Source organism: Haemaphysalis longicornis, unplaced genomic scaffold (genome assembly GCF_048455015.1).
Source record: "Haemaphysalis longicornis isolate Haplotype H1 unplaced genomic scaffold, Haemaphysalis longicornis Haplotype H1 scaffold_4, whole genome shotgun sequence".
NCBI classification, from domain to species: domain Eukaryota; kingdom Metazoa; phylum Arthropoda; class Arachnida; order Ixodida; family Ixodidae; genus Haemaphysalis; species Haemaphysalis longicornis.
Genome location: NW_027526361.1, coordinates 96,743,523 through 96,763,539, shown reverse-complemented (window position 1 = coordinate 96,763,539; position 20,017 = coordinate 96,743,523). Strand labels below are relative to the sequence as shown.

The following is a 20,017-nucleotide window of genomic DNA, read 5'->3' as shown; positions in this document are numbered from 1 at the left end:
CCGAATAAAGATTTTTACACCATGATAACTCCTGCAGCCGAGCCTGCAGCAATAGTTCCTGAGGCAAACTGGTTGTTACAATTACTCAGAATCATATTCAAACGAGATGAACGTGTGGATTTTGTAGCACAACCTGTCGGCAATACCTGAAATCACCAGTCAAAGCGTCTGCAAGCATAATGTGTCGGAGGTTGAATCATTATGTGAGCAGTAATTCATCGGAAGGGACAAAAGCTGCCATGTATGCGAATTTGCAATATAAAGGTAGCAAAAAGTCACGTCTTAAGTCGCTGTTTATGGTGATCTTCGTTCACTGAAACTGTACTGAAACCATATCGGCAGAGATATTTAACAAAGTGCCTTTCTATCCCTCTCAATTGGGGCTTATTGATATTTGTGCAGATAGCCCCGGTCACCGTCACCATCTCACGATTAACACGGTTCTGAAGACATCCCACGCTGAATTCGGTGCGTCCATTGTTATAAGTGGACAGACTCTACCATTGCAAAATGTGGACACACTTTGCCTATAGTCTTCAACGTGCATTTTCGTGCCATCGCGCTCACGTGATGTTCGTTATCTTCGCATTGCACGCGGAAAAACAAGCCGTATATTTATCACTTCTCTCTCCCAAAATGTATTCATGCGCCTCGTATTCTTTCTCTACGAGAAATTCCATCTGAAAGTGGGAAGTGCAACGAAAACCCATACAGATGCGAAACATCCACAGATGCGAAACAACAGATGCGTTTGTCATCTCCGTATTTTAAGCGGAGCTCTTATGATTAGAGTCTCATAATTCTGATGTCCCAAAACAGACACTCACGAGCTAACGTGTGACGCCGCGGGGCGTTCTTTAGAGTGTAGCGAGCACGAAGTCACCATCAAAGTTGCATGCTGTTGAGGAGATGATTCTGACTTCAGGCTTGTACCTTTCATCACTTGGATATGCGCTTTGTAGTAAATTAGTTATAAGTAGGCGCGACTTTCAAAATCAGTACAGACAAAATATGTGCGTGCCTGTGTGCATGTATCTTTCTTAGGGAAGACCACCGTCAATGATCAACAAAACTAAAATTTTCTCATACCATTCATCTAAACACAGTCGCCTCTATGTCGTGTGCTAACAATATTCGCTGGTGACCGAACTCCGCTGAGTGGAATGGATAATAATTTTTATCTTTCTTTGCGATTCACACCAGAAAATATCATCATCCACTCTAGGTTATAAAGTGCGGGTTACAAAAATCTTTTCCGAGGCTATTATAGAGACCGTGCTTTCAGAGCGTGCACGAAGACAGAAATATTGTCACACACGCCGCGGTGGCTCAGTGGCTAAGGCGTTGCGCTGCTGAGCACGAGGTCGCAGGATCGATTCCCGGCTGCGGCGGCCGCTTTTCTGATGGAGGCGAAAAGCAAAAACGCGTGTGTACGAGATTTCGGCGCACGTTAAAGATCCCCAGGTGGTCAAAATTAATCCGGAGCCCTCCACTACAGCGCGCCTCATCGCCTGCGTTGCGTCGGCGCGTTAAACCCATCAATCAATCAATCAATCAATCAATCAATCAATCAATCAATCAATCAATCAATCAATCAATCAATCAATCAATCAATCAAATATTTTCACGAAGCCAAAGAATACGCAGTTGTCTTGAAGGAAAACACGGTTTATTGGAGTGAACTTGTGCTCCCCTAACAGCTCCAAGAATACACAGGCGGCGAAGCAGCAGTCAACAAAGTGACGCGTGCGGGCGAGCGTCGGGGATTCGGATACCGCTGCGTCTGCTCTGCAGGCTTTTATCTTTCGGCACGACTGTTTCTCGAACCGTCGATTCACATCTCGAACATTGTAGATCAAAGAAGATTATTCGAGGCTAGTGGCGTTAGCGCGAAACGCTCCCCGTATCGAAATGAGATAACCCGTGTGGCATAAAAATAATGAAACACGCGCTTCGCTTGGGACACAGATAACACAGCCGGGCGCTGCCGGTAGTAAAAACAAAACATAAATAAACAAACCCAGTGCCTAGTTCGCGGCAACATCTATCACCTCAACCGAAATCGGCAGTATTAAAACACCTACATTTCATGTTCAAGGAAGAAGTAAACTCGCGTGACCATTATTCTTCCGCTGAACGCTCGGCAAAGTATGAACGAAACAGTCAGTCGAAATAGCGAGTAAACTAAGATGCACGCCAAAAGTGCAAGTAAACTTGTGTATGAAAACGCTCGCGTGTGCAACGACGACGGGCGATGCGTCGAAAACGTACTGTTGAAATCTTATTGCAGGGTAGCGCCAGGGCTTTTTTGTGTACAGTCGCTTTCACTTTTGCGAACACAATCAAATTTGGGAGAGTCGAACGCGGCGCACGCGCTCAAGTAATTATCTTCCGGCAGCACTTCATCACTCACGGCCCCGCCGTCCTTGAGTACACTTTACTAGCCCAGACGCAGTCAGGACAAGGTAAACATCGAATTGTGAACAGTGTGTTGTATATCAACAGAAACATAATTTCAAATAATGTTAGCCACACGTGTTTAGAAATGCTTCCGTGTTCGGTTACAACCATCGAAACGAAATGAAAATAAAGAGAGTGGATGGGCGCTACTCTGCTTTCTTTCTTTCGAACGCACGCAACACCGCCATTTTCTAATCAAAGAGTGGCGGATACTATAAAACTACGCTTCGCAGCAACTGCATGCCGAGAAAAATAATTCAATCTGTGTTCTGCACGCAAAGATTCGGGGGCTATCTCAGCTCATGTCTCTTCAAGCGGGAATGGCACTTGTTTTATACATGATGCTCCTGGGCAGTACAATGTTTTCGAATCTGATAATGAAATCCAGTAATGTGGTTAAAAATATAAAACGGTGTGAAAAAATCCCAGGGTGGTGTCTAGGCTACAAATATTTTAGATAATAAAGAAGTACGAGTACATTTCGCACTGAAGCCGCAGTGATTTTTAGCAAATATGATCCCTCCGTTTTTAAATTTCAATCCGTTTCCCGTTTTCGCTATACCGTGCCAGTGTTGCAGGAAACATTTTCATTGTAGTTGTCAGAGCGTAGCACATCAATTCCACAGAAGCCCTGCGAGCGAAGAGTTTGGACGGGGAACGCAATGAAAGTTGGAGAGATGGTCGATACGCTTCCTTTATCGTGTGTCGGCATTAGAGGAGTGCAACTAGATGGATGGACTTTTTTTGAAAGGAGGCGGGTGGGGGGAGGGGGTAGTTACAAAAGAGGCAAGAAAATAAGTCACAGTTGCAGGACAGACAAGCTTACGATACGTAGCTTGCTCGGCATCCTTTGCAGGAGTGAGTGCCAAGTGGCAAACTCAACCATAGTCTGCTGCTTGAGAGGTGAGCATCAAAAATTAGGCTCGCCTCAAAACCCAGAACAGCGTTAATGCGAAATAATTGATTGCTATGGCGAACAGTACTGAGGTGTTTTGCGGAGTAAAGAGAAATGGAGAGGGCTCCGCCTAATGGTGTCGGAAACGGGGTAACGGGGTAACATCCCTTTCCATTCCTTTCGTCACTTTCCTTTTCTTTTGAAATCTTCTCACAACGCAGTGCAGTGTGGAGCTCTGGGAGTTTGCCCTAAAGAAAACAGGGGACAGGGGTGAAAGGACAATTACTGGATTTTATAAGCCACCAGCTAGTCAGGGACAACACTTTTCCGTCTAAATGAGGGCTTATTAATTTTTTTGGCGTTCTTAGAAATAGCAACTAGTCCACAAAAATCTGAGTAACGTTTTTTTTTTTTTGGAAAACAATGACTGAAAGCCTCTGTAAACAAGAAACAAGTACTTTTTCTTTATTAAATGTCATTCCTTGTAATACAGGTATGTGCAGGGCCATTTAAGTATAAGCTTATTTGAGCAACTCATGGGAACTATGATTTTCCGACACACACGCATGGATACGCCCACATGTTGACTCACACACAGGGAAATAGGAAGAGAAAGAGAGAGGTACGTTTTCAGATTCGTTGCGTCGCATTAAAAACAACGATAACTGTGTTACAAGGGGTCGTCAGCAAGTAATGCCATACAGGTTCTATACGAAGTACAAGAGAAATAAAACGGCTACACCTACCCTCTTCTGGAACTGGGGTCGATAACCCGCAACACAACAATGCGTGCAATACCAAGAAATGTCAGCGACACGAAAACAAATCAAACCAACAGCAAAAAGAAGCCCTAATGAAAGAATGGAGTTAGCGAAGGAGCCAGGCACCACGCCGGACTAACTCACTCTGATTCGTTTCTGAGCAGCCCCCTCCGTGTTGTTACTTCTGTTTGTAGCCCGCCCTGCAGTTCTCTCCGTTCACGTACAGCGCGGTGTGGTACACGTATCTTCGCTCCCCTCCGCTCCAGAACGCAACGACCCTCCTTCGCTCAGCAGCGACTCTACTCCGCGAAGCGTGCCCGGATCCCAGAACCGCTGCCTCACGCGTATACCGTGAAACCTTATAAATATGACGCAGAAAAGAAGAATAAGCCGCAGCGAAGCAAAATAAAACAAAACGAGAGGAAATCGAAGCACCCCGGGTTCCTCCATCGGGTTCGCCTGGCCGCCAGACCGGGCGTCGGACGTGCGTCGGGCGACGGTCGGCCGACCATGCGAGACCATTTTCGAGAGAACCAAAGGACCGCCGACCACGGATAGCGGGCGAGGAGGAGCGCTGCGGAGCTGAACGGGACAGTGGGCCATGGCCGAAAGGAATCATCTGGGCCCGGGACAAGGGCCAAGGCGCCGGGCATGTAGCCGCGCAGTCGCCGGGACGCACAGCGGAGAGCGAGAAAAGGCCGAAAGAGGGCAAGAGAGCTCCCTTTGAGAAGAAACTTTCCTTTTTTTTCCATTCTCGCGCGGTCTTTTGTCGCTACAAAAATGACATTAAGCGCTTGTCCTGGTACTCGCACTCTGCGTCTATGCGGGTCTTGCCGGTGACGACCTTTCTGGATTGTACTGTTCAATGGAAGCTTTTTTGACAGTCTAGCAACGTTTCTGCTTTAGTTGCTAGCTTCATTTACGAGTGCCTCCTTTTTGTAATGAAAGCAGCTCTTAACCGCGCGAAACGTGTCCCCATAAAGACGTCGTTTACGCTTCGCGCGCGGTGCGTTTTAGTGGATGCGGCAGTCTATACATACGTTCCCGTGTGTTTCTCGCGTTCCTTCAACCTCCCCCCGAGTAGCTAATAACACAAATCCAAAGCAGGTCTAGCTAAAAAGTGCGCGTGCTCCGAAGGAATAAAAACATTATGTGTATGCATTAACATGATTGCGACCCAAGCTGTCTTCACGGGAGCGTGTCGCCTTTGTGCTCGAGGGCGAGTCCGCGAGGCGGCCCAGCTGTGATCACAGCGAGTACGCCGGTTAATGACGAAGAGACGCGATGCCGATTCGACAATTAATTTTCTGGGCGAGCGTCGAAGTTCGTCGTTAGGGGATAAAACCTGGCTTACGTGCGGACGTTTGTGTTTTGCAGCGTTTGAAAAGTTAGAACGGAATGACAGATGTTTGTCTCTGAAATGGTGGGAGCGTGATCACACGGCACTATCTGCTGATCAAACCAAAGCACTTAGGACCGCTTGGTTGAAGGTTAATTAAGGTTCGGTCGCTAAATGGTCTAAATGAAGAAAGACGCGGATGACATATACCGGCACGGAATAATAATTCGCTCCCTTACATGTCGTTAGGCATAACTTCGTACACGTCTGTTTAGCGCCCAAATCCTTGTTTTGTAAAGTCGTGAACCGACAAGTTCAACAGCAAATATTGTCAGATACTGCTTCGGATTTTCGAGTGCCACCAAAAGTTGCCTACTGTCAATTCGAAATAGTAAGGCAGAGAGAAAAAAACTACGAATAGCGGTCTTTATGCAGCCTCAGCCTCAAGCTGACTATAAATGTTCAATTTACTTAGAAGTCCGAAGAGGGGTGGGGAGGGAGGGTACATACAGTTGTTTAGGACGCCTAAAAGCTAGAGATAACGTTTAACTGGTGTCCATTTTCGATTGGCTGCAGAAACACAAGCCCTAGGATTCACTCAATTAAACTCTTTAGCAATATATAAACGAGGATCCCGTATGTAATCCGAAACATCAAAATAGTGCATTTGACTTTGTCGTTGACCTCAACTTTGTTATCAGTATCAATATAGGCCAAGTGATTTTGCAATTCTTGTATAAATAGATGCGTCAATGCTTCGGACAATTCAATGTATCCACACTAATTAGCGTTTCCAAGAATAAAGCCACCAAGCGGCCACCATGCAAAAGTAACGTTCTTGCAAAGCCAGCTATGAAGACAGCACCCCTAGCGCGCTGCACTCTCCCACCTCACTAAACACCACGCCATCAATCTCCTTTTATAGCCCGACCTGCCCTATTGGAAGGGGGTGTGTACTCTGCTATTGTGTATAGGGTACCTGCCGGTGTTCCTGCCGCGGAAACCAAGCACCACCCAATTTACAACCCCTCCCTTGAGCAGAGGGAAGGCCAGCTTCAGCCGTGAAACCCAGCTTGAGCTGGTAGAACGCGCGAAGAGGTAGCCATGGCTCCAACGGGATCCTAAAACGAAGAATCCGACTACGTCAATCTTTTTTTTTTTTTGCTCAATAAAGTTTATTCTTCAAAACACTAAGCAGCCATTGGACCCATGCAGCTGCTACACCTGTCACATGAGGAGCTTTGGATTGATCATTTTGGTCTGAGCGGCGGTGACCGAAAATGTTAAGTGCAACAAAAACGCCTAATGCGCGTGACGTGTCCCTTTTCAATCGATCAGCTCTAAAGAGTGAGTGAGTCAGTGAAAAACTTTATTGCAACGAGCTTTAGGCGCTGATGGTTGGGTGACCCTCCGGTATGAGGAGAGGGGGAAGGGAGAGCCTCCTCTAGACCGTGAAGCCCTGGTCCGCGCTGACTGCCGGGACCCTCTCCACCAGGCTACGCTGGCCTGAGACGTCGGTGCTGGCCAGCTTGCCCGCCCGTCGCTCGTACGGAGGGGGGAGGGGAGGGAATGGGACAAGGGATGGGGCCTTCTGGCACTCCGAGGCACTTGATGTCCCCAAAGAGCTCGAGCAGCTGAAGTAGACACATGGGAGGTTGAAGGAAATATTTGTTGCCAGGCCTTGTGGAGCCTTGGGAGATGTTCTACGTGGACAACAATTATAACTAATAGTTCGAGTAGTATAATGGTGTATAATCTCGAACGCATGTCCACCACAAAAATGCTTTGTTAACATACACGTTGTTCGTGTTGAGCATATGTATGAAGTACGGGTGCTGTGCACCGTTTATTTCTTTTCTCTGTTGCTGTAGTTAACATCAGGGGGGGGGGGGAGAAGGGGGGTTGTGTTACGGGGAATTAATTAAATTCCTCGCAAAGAGGATGGTATTATGTACTGTGCTAGCCGGGACCATCATCAAGTAGGGAGATGAAGAGGACGCCGACGGTGAAGCGCGGTCGTTCCCTGACTCGCGCGGTGCTCTCTTCCACCGTGTTTTGTGATGACTAGCCTCTCAATGAGTATCGTAAATACACCATTGTAAATACCGCTTTACCTTGTATCAATATTGTAGAACACATTACACGTTTAGTGTGGAAAAGAGCAGATGCGCGGACCCGGAACACTGAAGTATGGTCGAAACCGCATTTTCGTACTAATTACAAATTGAAATATGTAAGACGTAATCTCCCGTTTGCATTAAACAATCAGAAGAAGACCACTATTATTTCCAAGAAACAATTGACTTCATTCTTAGTGCGATTGTAGGTGTAAGTTTTGTTGCGGTTGTAGCTTTCCCCTTTTCGTTGTATTGTTTGATGTATTGTGATGTATTATGATGTGTTATTTTTATTTATCCTTTCTACGAACACAACTATTTCAAATACTGTGTTGTCCAATAGCTTTGTAGCCTTTTCAGACTACGTGTGGGTTCATGCACTGTTCGCGGCACAGTGTAATGCTTCCCTTGGCACCGTCAGGCTACTGCTGTAGCTTTTAGCTGGGGACCTTTCCGTTGCTCCTGCGAAATAAATTGAAATTGAATCGCACTGAAATTGATAAACTAGGTACAATACCGCCAGTAAGTTCACGTGTGACCTTAAATTAAGTTGTGACTTCTCCCCAGGAGCCTAAAAATTGCTGAACACCCTTATGCCTTCAATGGTGTTGCCGGGTGTCCGCTCGCCCCAAGGCGCCTGTGGGAACAATCTAGCTGTGCGACCAATTAAACTGATTTAGCGAATGACGATGCGCAGCGGGAATATGCCCGCGGAACGGCTTCCTTTGACATGGCTCCTCCTTTGCACTGCGCAAACTAGCGGTGCATTTGATACCATTATAGGTGAAGGTTCTAAGGTTAGCCTTTTCATTTAACGCCTTTACTTTATTGGTCGCAGTGACTCGCCATCCACGTGCGTTGTGTTGACATAGGCTACCACGGGAGTTTCAACGTCGATATCCCCTGTTTCATTAGTATAAACACGCGGCTCTGATGAGGGGCGTGACAAGAATGGATGCTATTTATAATCATAAACGCTCAGTCGTCGTCTATTCTATCTCTGCATCTGTTTTACTCCTCGAGTACTATCAGCACAAACGCTCAGCTGTCATTGTCTCCTCATGGGCAGGACGACAGGCAGCGCAGCGAGCCCTCGGGGGGAATTCTGTGAATGTAACTTTGGATCAGAGAGGGGTGATAGATAAGGGAAAGGACCGTGATGATAACCACCGGGCGCCAACCCCTGTCTATCCTAGAGCGCGCGAGTGGGAAGGGGAGTTGTAAACAGTGGGTTCATAAGTTCCGCTAAGACCAGAATGAGGCGGGGCCGTTGGTGAGGCTGTGCCAGCACCAGTATCAGGTTAAAATGCAAAATAAAACAATATTGGCTCGCCGGAAGCGCGACTGAACTCAGGAGTTAATATCATAGATCCTTACAGTAGGGCACGCAGTTTTTGTACTCAGGGGTAGTGTACTCTAAACCTTATTTAGGAAAAAAAGGCACAAACAGCTGCGCTTGTTTAGTCTACACAAAGCATTTGCCACCATCGTGCTCACGTATTTAAAAATTGGTTGTGTTGTTCTTCTTTTTCGCGTAGTTCGAAACCTCTCATTTGTCCAACAACAACAACGATGACAGGATGTCCAGCTATGGTCCGTTTTAGCCAAAGTGAAAGCGCTCCCTGAAACCGTTATGCCTTCAGGCCAACCGCTGTCAGGTTACGTCATGCAGTATTTTTTGTAATAAACATAAGATAAAAAGGGCGCCAGCGCTAGGACGTGGGAGACAAAAAACTCGACCTTTTTTCACCTCTCCTTTTCTGGAGCTCTTGAGGGCCTCTTTGACCTTGCTAACGTATAAACCGGGTATTTGAAGGTTAGAAAAATATCAGGTGATTACGATATCCCAGAAGTTTCTTTTGTACCAGAAAAGACTGCTTTTGTTTATTTGCCATCCGTTATCCTCGGGTTAAACCTCCTCCCGTTCTTTTGATCATTGCACAACTTCAAAGGTTTCGAACGAGTTCTGGCTAGGGTCATTCCGTTTTCAGTGCTCAAATAATGGGTTTCAGGGCGTTTGTTTTATTAGTCCCGCGTGCCGTATTTGCCATTCGTCGAACGTAACGGAATAACACTTCGGTTCAAGGGAGGGCCCGTAGGGTTTCTCGTCCGCAAAACATGATTTAGGTTTGAAAGCGGTGCTTTGATCTTTGGTGTTGTATGGGGAATTCGAAAGCATTCAAGGCCAGTAATTCCGAAGCCCAATAAAAGAACCCATAACGTTTATTCAAGACACACGTGCACTCTGAAGAACCTGACAGGCTTATTCCCCAACGACCTGTAGACATGTACAACTTCGACTCGCAACCAAGAAACAACGCCTGTTCAAGGTGGTAGCCAGACAAGAATACAAAGGCAGAATAGTACACACACACACACACACACACACACATACATACACACACACACACGCACACATATATATATATATATACGGTATATACACACACACATACATACATATATACATATATACATAATATACATAAATACCCGAGAAAGTGGTGGGGAAACAGCCCCGCCGGTAGCGTAGTGGTTATCGCACCAGACCGCTATTCTGGAGGTCGTGGGTTCGGATCCCACCCGGCGGGCATTTTTTCACCACTTTCTTTCTGACTGAAAAAATTCTTGATCTGTGTCTATGACCTACCGCATTCCCCCCTTTGCTTGCCGAGGTTTCTGATTCGCTATATATATATATATATATATATATGTGTGTGTGTGTGTGTGTGTGTGTGTGTGTGTGTGTCTGTGTGTGTGTGTGTGTGTGTGTGGGTGGGTGGGTGGGTGTGTGCGTGTGTACAGATTGATCAGAACGTGTTTTACCGTTTGTTGTACTTGATTATAAGGTATAGGTGTATGCGGCGATGTATATCGTCTATAGTTTCTCGTAATGCTTGTGCGTTGAAAAATGAGAAACATGGTGACTGTCCCTGTAGGCGTTAGAGAAATTGTTTGTTACAACGTTCTTAGGGAAAAATAAGTTGTGGTCGACAGTCTGCCAATAATGAACGATACTTATCTACAATGAACTTTGCTTTGCTTTTTATTCGTTACGTATCACCGTGGAATGCTTATCTCGTGCTATGCATATATATCTCCGCCAGAATACGTTATATTGATATAACGTATTTTCGATGTTTATCTTTGCCAATATTGCTTCACCACTCTCTAACGCTACTGCCTGTGTATTGTTTTTTTAGGCTTTGCAGAGAAGGTCCTCTCGGAAGTGTATACTGTGGACCGTCCATCGGCACTAACTGTATTAATAATTGCCATGTTATTTTATTTTATACAAATCTTTTTTTCAAGTAAGAACCTAAACCTGAAAACCTGACTATAAGGAGAGGGGGGCGTTTGTACATCGAGGCTTTATATGAATAGGTGAAAGAAAAATCCGGCGGCCCTGTGTACGCGGAGAACTCCTCCGGCACAACCTGAGGAGCATGCGTGAAAAAAAATAAGGCTTCGGAGGAGTTGAAAGTAAGGGAACAGTGTGTGGCCCCGTTTATCGGTGGCGCACCAGAGCGGGCGCAGCGAACTACTGCGTAAAGAGGAGCTCAAGCGTCAACAGCTGGCAGCGTCGGTGACGGTGCGGGAGGAGCAGCGTAAACCTGGCAGAGGGAAACGACGGCTGCACGCTGCTTCAAAATGGGTAGGCCACGCGTAAAAGGTATACTTCCGTGGAGCAAATCTGTTACAATCGAGGACGCCGCGAGCCGGAATAGGAACGAAAGAAAATACAACCGCGTATAATGAGGACGAATTTGCAGACAATAAGGAGAGAGAGAGAAAAAAAACTATTATTGTTGCCCGGTAAGGGGTTGGGAGTAGAAGAGGTGGGAGTCCCTGCCAATTTCCCCTCAGCCATCAGCCAGGAGTCCTTGGTCCCTGGCGGCGGCTTCGGCTATCCGGACTACTTGTAGCTGGATGTAAGCTTCCGAGCTGAGCAAGGCTGCCTCCCACTGCTCGGGTGGGTTTATGATGAGTATTCTCTGATCAGTTTTATCTATTTTGGAGCAGGACCAGATGATGTGTTCTAAATCCGCTCTCTGCTTGCAGTGTTTGCGCTTATCGCCCTGTATGCCAGGGTAGTAATAGCTATGTAAGACTGGGTTTGCGTACATCCCAGTTTTAATCCGTCTCCAAGCTGTGGCCTGCTGCTTGTTGGGGGTTTTAGGCGCTTCCAGGTAATAAAGTCTACCTTTTCTGTAATGATCAAGTATTTCTTTATAGGTTATCATGCGATCCCTGTCTGCTCTGCGGAGAGTGAGTGGCTCAGTGGTTTCATTAGTGCTAGACCATAAGGAGTAACACGTGGGAAAATACCGGCCGCATTATAGCTTCGCGGGATAACATCTGCACGGATTGCATGGCCGCACTTTTATTATTACTTCTAATATTGCGGCCTCCTATAACTGCAAACTGTTGGCGTGCAACTACAGACCACCACATTCATCTTTGATTCGTTCTTTACTAACGTGTGGATCGGACAACGCGTCACTGTTTTCCCCGCTTCTGTGTTGAATGTTTCTATCGGTTCGCTGATTGAAAGACTTCTTCACGCTTTATGCGAAGCAAGAGCGGCAGATTTCAGATTAAAAGTGGTATATGAAGGAGCCATGAAGACAAAACAAAAGTTGGTGTTATTCGAAAGATTTCGTGTTTTATGGTGCCCCCAGCGCTTGCCCGAATGCAATGGATGCTTTATTGCCTAAAAAATTAATTATTTCAGTTAAAATTTTGATTTTCCCTTTTTCCGCTAAATCATGCGTTTTCGTGGTCTGCAATAACATCACAGGGCCTTGTTTACCGTTAGTGAGCAGATAGCTCCACCACACCGCGGCAAGCCGTTTTCTGCCTTTCGTTTGTTTGTGAACGTATTTGTACCTGCCTTGTTTTGTTCATGGAGACAATCGTTTCGTGAAACATAGTGCTCGCTCGACAAATACGGTCGCGTAAGATATCGTCGCTTGCGTCCATCGGCCAGTGTAGTCTGAAACAAACCCAAAGTCCCGCAGTCCTGTGCAGCTGAACCAAGTATGGTGCGCACAGTACCAACAGCAGCATACGCATTGGTACTTCTATCTTTACGTGTGCTTTCGTAACTTCCACTGTTTGTCCCACCATTCCTAGCGCTTTAAAAAGAATGTACCCTAAATTTAAGCGCAGATAGCTCGTTCGGCAAGCTTATAAGCTCTGCCTAATTTGCGTTTTCTTTTGCCGCCCTCCGCCAATCGCAGAGCTGTCTGGTATGACATATCGGTTCTGTTGCGGGAAATGAGCTAGTGAGTCGCATGGCCATTCCCTTTTTTTCTAATTATGTAGCTTATTCGAGCGAAGTTTACAGTAAAAGTGGTGTCAGTATGATTCTAACGAGGCAATATTTTGAATGAACCAAACTTGTTTTTTCTCTTCATCGCTCCTTTAAGCACTTATTTACACTTGATTCATCATAGCTGCGTCAAAGGAGCCATGCAGACAAAATACAAGTTTGTTTTCTTCGAAAGATTTCGTGTTTTCTGGTCCCCCAGCGCTTGTCCGGATACAAACGATGTTTTCTTCACTGAGAAATTAATCAATTTACGTTAGAATTTTGATTTTCCCGCTAAAGCGTGTGTTTTCGTCGTCTGCAATGGCATCACCGGAACCGACCGCTCTGCAGCATAGGGTCCCTTGATTCACGCGTCCACCGTACAGGGTGGAGATACGTATACACTGGTGCCGCCATTTTGGGTCGCTCGCTCGCCGAAGAAGCAAGTCATTGTATCAAAATCGCGCTAAAATTATCGCCGGAAGACGGTTTACTGGCGGAGTTTGAATCATCTTATCTGTTTCGCGTTGCTGGGTCTCGTGGGAAACGAAAAGAACAACGCGTTGAGCACGTTGCAGCGGCACGGGGCCGTTCAAAGGGTGTCTCCACCCTGTACGGCGGCGCTGGCCTCGAGGTATTCGCGCGTTTGTTTACGTTACTGAACCTAGATGGCGCCACCACAACGTGGCAAGCCGTTTGTTTTTGGCCGTATTTAAACCTGGCTTGTTTTTGTTCTGGGAGAAAATAATTGTGTCGTGAAACTTAGTCCTCGCTCGACAAATACGGTCACGTAAGACACCGTTGCTTGTTTCAATCGTACAGTGTCGTCTGAGACAACCACAAAGCCCCACAGTGCTGTACAGCTAAACCAAGCATAATGCGCGCACTACCAAAGCAGTACGCATCAGTACTTTATGTTTACATATTCTTTCGTAACTTCCAGTGTTTGTCCCACCATTTTTATTGCTTTAAATAGAAGGTTCCCTAAATTTCAGCACAAATAGCTCGTTCTGCAAGCTTATAGGCTCAGCATAATATGCGTTTGCTTTTGCCGGTCTCCGCCAATCGCAGATTATTCTGGTATGACATCATAGGTTCCGTTGCGCGAAATGGGCGAGTGGGTCGCATGGCCATTCCCTTTATTCCTAATGGTATAGCATATTTGAGCGAAGATTACGTTAAAACTAGTGTCAGTATGATTCTAACGAGGTCGTCTTTTGAATGAACCAAACTTGTGTTTTGTCTTCATGGCTCCTTTAAAATGGGAGAGCTTACTTAGGGTTAAGTAAATATGGTTAAAAGTTTCTCTTTGTGGAAATAATGACAATATGTTGCTTATTCGCTTTCATAAGCGAAGGAGGCTTCGAGGACAGCTTACGAGTAGGAGACAACAGTGCTATCAGAATATGACAGCGGGCTTACCTTGAAATTAGTAAACTTGGCGTGCCTTTTTTGTTTTATTTCTCGATTGTGCGGTTTATTCCGCCGGTGCTACACAGGCGATGAGGCGCGCCGTAGTGGAGGGCTCCGGATTAAGTTTGACCGCCTGGGGATTTTTAACGTGCGCCGAAATCTCGAGCACATGGGCGTTTTCACTTTTCGCCTCTATCAGAAAAGCAGACCCCTCGGCCGGGATTCGATCCCGCGTTCTTGGGGCTCAGCACTTTGTCTTATTTCTCAAATAGTGACAACAATTGCTGCAAATTTAATTTAACATCTTAAGGGATCGTATGATAAACTAATGCACGAAAAACCGAAGAAGACAGGACGACGCTGCACCCCCAGCTGCTTTTATTGAGAACGCGACACATGCATAAGTACTAAAACCAAACTCACGTGCTTTCACATCGGGACATCGTACTTGAATTACAAACAGAACCCCAAAACTACAAACTACGCGCAAACCCATAAAACGTCTAAACTGCTTGTTATTTATAGAGCGGTTCAAAACTCATATAATGGGCAGAACTATCTAAGGCACGCTTTCACACAGAATACCCATTTTATTAATGGGAAAAGCATCAATGACTTCCCCCTACAAGCAACCAGCGTGAACAGGAAGGATAGAGGCATCTTTAAATTCTAGATCACACGCGTGTTCGAAACAATGACATGCGAAATGCGAATGCGCATTGTTGTTCAGTGAGCTCGTGTGTTGAAATAATCCACGATTTACCCATCGACCGGTTCGGCTAACTTACACTGCTATTCAACTTCCACTTTCTTGTGGTCAGGTTTACATCGGCCAAACCAGTCGGTGTGTGAATGTTTGATTATCCCCCATAAAATATATTACATTAAACTGCCTCGACGCCTTGCGAGGTTTGTTCAGGTATTACAAACTTCAGTTTCCTTCACGACAGCACCGAGTCAGTCTGTGCTCTTCCTGTTTTTGGCTGATACCCTAAGTGCAGCCAAGAGCTTTTGCACTTCAAATGATGGCGCAGTAAGCGGATAGTTTGAAGTCCACTCTGTAACATTGACTTCTGAGTGACGACAGTAACGTTTCCAATCGAACAAAAGTGTAGCGACGTATTAACTCCCGAGATGGACCGAATAAATCCAAGTTGTATATTAACTTGATAGCCGCTTTTACACGCAGTGATTGCGGCCTAGACCATCAGTCCCATGTAAGACCGAAATGACGTTGCTTCAGCTTGGGCTTGTTGTTTGCTTGTTGTTGTTTGCTTGTTGACCTTTGCATCACGGAAACCAGATGTACAGACAAAGAGCTCCTTGATATTGAATGCTCGAAGCGTAGATCACAGAAAATTTCGCTTGTCGTTCACAAAAGACTGGCAGAATCCACTTCAGATCCACTTCAAAGTTTCTGTACGGAACCCGTCCCCGAGTATTTCGGTTGTCGTTCACAAAAGACTGGCAGAATCCACTTCAGATCCACTTCAAAGTTTCTGTACGGAACCCGTCCCCGAGTGTTTTCTCAGAGAACCGGGCATATGTTCAAGGAGAACCAAGTTGCAGCGCGCTCTGAATATCTGCTCGCTAAATCTTTGACGGGTCGTCGCTTGTTAGCCCTGAAGAGGTTGTACTCATTCCGCCATTCGTACGTGCGGAAATCGCTCGTTTCGATATCTCGCCCAACCGTAAACCACTTTGACTATTCTGTCCTGGGTGGAAACTTTTTTTTCGTAACCCGCTTTCAGAAACAGGTTCGATCCTTTCATCTCTCAAGCGTAACGGCCCATCCACAGAGGAGCATTCTGGAGAGACCCCTTCTCTAAATAGGGCCTCGTCAGCTATGCTTGAGTGCCTTCTTTGCAGACGCACAAACGCTCCTCAACGAGCACGGGGAACCGACGCAGGGAATGTCTAGTCGGCTATCAGTCCCAGTTCTTGGCCCTAATATTTCAGCGTGCGTTTCTAAACACACGCGAAGAGAAGTTCTTGAAAAGGTGCTGGACGAGACACGCATTTACTTCGAGGCAGTCTCTGCGGGCCTTCCGGGTAGTCCGAGAAGTGCGCCTCGCGTTATGCATACGTTCTGCCCTGACGGTTGCTGCTAGCGGCCTTAAAAATACACACTCAAGCGCTCGTTATTTGAAAGCGCCGCCTTCCGAAAGTGACGCAGCCCGCGCGTGTTTGGCATACGCGAGTACTTCGAAAGACCGAAAAGTACGTTCCTCCCGCAGTATGCACTAGACAGATATTGATGAAGTAGGATCAGCTGCGCTGCCTTCAATGCTGATGCTGCCTAGATGTGGCTGCGTTCATGTAACGCAACAGTGCAAAAAACAGATGAGTTTTTCGGCCTGTTTTAGGCAGAACGCACTTCTGAAACAAATGTTTGCAGTATTCTGGGTTATAATAATATACATTCAATTGGTTTTCCTGAAGGCTAAAAAAAAAATTGGGCCCATCTCCCCGCGAGGGGGACTCGAGTAAATGCGTCGCATAGGGGGTGGGTGTATTGCGTTAACGTTTAGTATTTGGGGAGTTGGTGGTAGTGAATGCGTTGTATCAGCAGCTTCTTGACGTAGTTTGAATAAGTCAAGGATATAAGGCGTGTTCGTAGTTTCCCATTCTGTGTCGGCTTTGTGGCGCAGTGGGTAGAGCACCATGTACATTGCGTTCCGCCCGCAGGGTCGAGGGATCGAAACCAGGCGCCGGATAGTATTTTTTTTATGTATAGTGTAGGGGGAGGGGTGCGGACAACGACGGTGCGGACTACGACGGACGTCAACGCGGGTGACATCGTGAGTTACTGAAATGCTCTGCATTTAAAACTTTACCATCCCCCTTCATAAAGAAAGATGAGAGAAGCGCGGAAGCTTCGTCCAATCCACGGCGTAAGAATATGTTTAGGTGGTGACACCGCGCGCGACGGCGCGACCAGATCGTGTTCGCCGCTCCATGAGCTCCTCTGGAAAGCCGGCACAAGGCGCCGCGCCACGGAGGCCTGTCTGATCGCCAAGCTGCGCCTGTCGTAATGTAGGTGCTTCGGGATCTTTCGGTGGAGTGGCATGTACGTGAACTTTTTTTTAAGTGCAGCATGGTACAGAAAGATTGAAACTGTTGTTGACACCAAATCATTTTGAGTCACTTCCATCTTTACTCGCATGAAACTGCAGGAGTGCGCGGAACAGTAGTCAGAACACGGCGCCCTTCCGAGCTCGTTGTCGAAAGGCTTTATTTGTAAACAATTTTTTTCGTTCATCCGCACGATTCCCTAGAGCACAGCTACTTTACCGTCTCTTAATATAAAAGGTCCTCCTAAATGCGTGCGCTCGGGCATCTCGGCCAAAGAGCCTATGCACACCATAAAACGTTGCTGGTAATGCCGGTCGTGTAGAAAATATAGTAAAATTCACCCAACTGTGACTCTTTAATGTGGCCGAATACGTCAACTGCATTGCCGTATTTCGTCTGTATCAGAAATGCTATCTCCATAGCAAGGAATACAAACCGCGCTGTTTTGCTGTGTGGCGGAACGCCTCCGCCGCTGTTCGCACGAGGTCCCGGCAGTCAAAATGTCCTTGGCGTTTCTCCTGTCAACCTCGTCCCTATGTCCTGTGTGATGTGAAGAATCTCATGTGGTTCTAATTTGGAGCCTTCCACTCTGGTGTACATTGTTCCCTACTGTACATTCAGCATAAGAATAAAAACATTGTTTTACGGGCGAAGCCCCTTTATGGCTGGGGCTGTTGGCGTCTCCTGTCATCGTCGTCGTCGTCGTCCGAATCGTCGTCGTAATCGTCGTTTCATGTAGCCACGGTACTAAAGCACCGGGAAACTCGTTTACACCTCGCGCTAGAAACCTTCGTGCTTCAAAGACAACAGTCTTTTACAGCAAAGCTGTATACCTCCACCCCCAACGGTTTCATCGGCGTTGGCAAAAACGCCAAGGCGCCAAGAATACACTTATGCACTGCGTGCTTCGCCACTCCCCAGGTTTCACGTTAGTGGAGATGGCCCGGGATTTTTTTAGTTCCCGTGAAGCTAAAATAGTCATTCTCCGTAACAAACACATTTATTACTACAAGTCTCCTTTCTGGCTGTAGAAAGCACAATGCACTGGAAGTTGTGTTTCTCATAGCCTCGCCATCCAAAAAGTACCTTGCCATCGAACTCGGCGTAGTACCATTCTGGTATAACCTGTTGGGGAAAATGCTTCGAACAGACGCAGTCGCTCGGTTGGAATATATTATCTGCTCTGGTGATTGCCCGGCGCCAAAGTTCGAGCAGGCTCCGACGGAGCTCTAAAAAGTGGCGCTAGATCCGGATTACTCTGGCAGAGTGATCTGCAGTTGGATGCAAAGCACTTTTTACCCCTGATCGCATCTAGTTGCCTTCTGGGTCCGGGTCGATTTCGCAAGCGTGCAACTGCAACGATCAACACGTCGCAGCCACCAAGGACACAGGCCGCGACATCCGCGCAGTGCGTAGGCCCGCTCCACCGCGTGATCTTGCAAGGCGATCATTGCAGCTGGTCCCAAATCGTGACACAAAAGGCCACGCATGGTGCCGACCACAACGTGGAAGACAAATATGAAGTCTGTTCCTCGTGATTCACTCTGGCAGCAGAAAACACCAAAAAATGCTTGAACGACACGGAAAGACAAGAACGCCACATAGCCACCGTAGCTGCGGATGCTACTCCGCAAGCGATTGCTGGCCCGTCACGATGATGATGATGATGGTGCTTAGCGGCTTCCCCTTTGTGGCGAGAAGCACCGTCGCAGCACCCCCGCGCCGCTGCGGTCCGAACATGTACTACAGGGCGAACTCGATCTGGTCACGTTCTCTGCCGCGGCGTCCGGCCAGTGCCAACAACTAAATATTCTTACAGCGCAGTCCAGTCAAGGGAAAGTGTGTCCAATCGGTCATCAAATCTTCAAAGACCCCGGTCGCAAACGAAGAAGGAACCCATGCGACGATTTTTCGCGCACTAAGTACACGCATCTACAAACGATCTTAATGTGTACCTATACGTGGCTTATGAGATAAAGGTATACTATTGTACTCCTCATTCATGATCCATGCGTGTATTGTGTTATCTAGAACCGTTCCTTTTGCACGATTTTCGAGTAACAGTTTCGCGCATAAGAAGCCTGGTTTCACGCACGTGCCGTGTGTACAGATATCTTAAATGGAGCTTTTATAACTCCCACGTTTAAATTTCCAGCCAGCAGAACGCGCATGTCATCGGTGGCGGCATGAAGACTAGCTGTACATGCACTCGCACCTGCTTCCGTCCCCAACCACTGCACGCATAATCTTGCAGCCGGTGATGGCCGTGCGCTTAAACGTGAAATACGCGGGCGCAAATGTCGCGCGGAGAGCCTTTCATGCTGAAGAAGAATGTCGTTCAAAGTGGGAAAGCTGCTTTGTTATTGCCTGATAAGGGCTCTACCGCCGTTATAAGCCGATCGCGCAACTTGTGAAGGAGGCATCGGTTGGGGCGAGGGGAACGACAGTTATGAAATTGGGGTCTGCCGTTGTGAGATGGGCGCCGCAGCGGCACTGAGTAAAGCTGCTTCACCGGAATGAAAAACGGGGGGATTTCGACGTATACTGCTTCGAATTAAAAATTGAGGGTGTTTAAGCTGGTATTTTAAGCGCGAAAGCGATGGCGTAATCGAACTCGGGGATGATCAAGAGTCTGTAGTGCGC

General features: G+C 46.9%; 1 protein-coding gene and 1 non-coding gene across 2 annotated transcripts in view; both read left to right on the top strand.

Annotated features, from left to right (window-relative positions):
- LOC144179132 (uncharacterized) overlaps window positions 1-20,017 on the top strand; it is a 233,001-nt gene that overhangs the window by 114,477 nt on the left and 98,507 nt on the right. The window lies entirely within an intron of this gene.
- Trnas-gcu (transfer RNA serine (anticodon GCU)) lies at window positions 10,091-10,163 on the top strand. The gene has a single exon. It is a non-coding gene; the product is annotated as a tRNA-Ser (tRNA).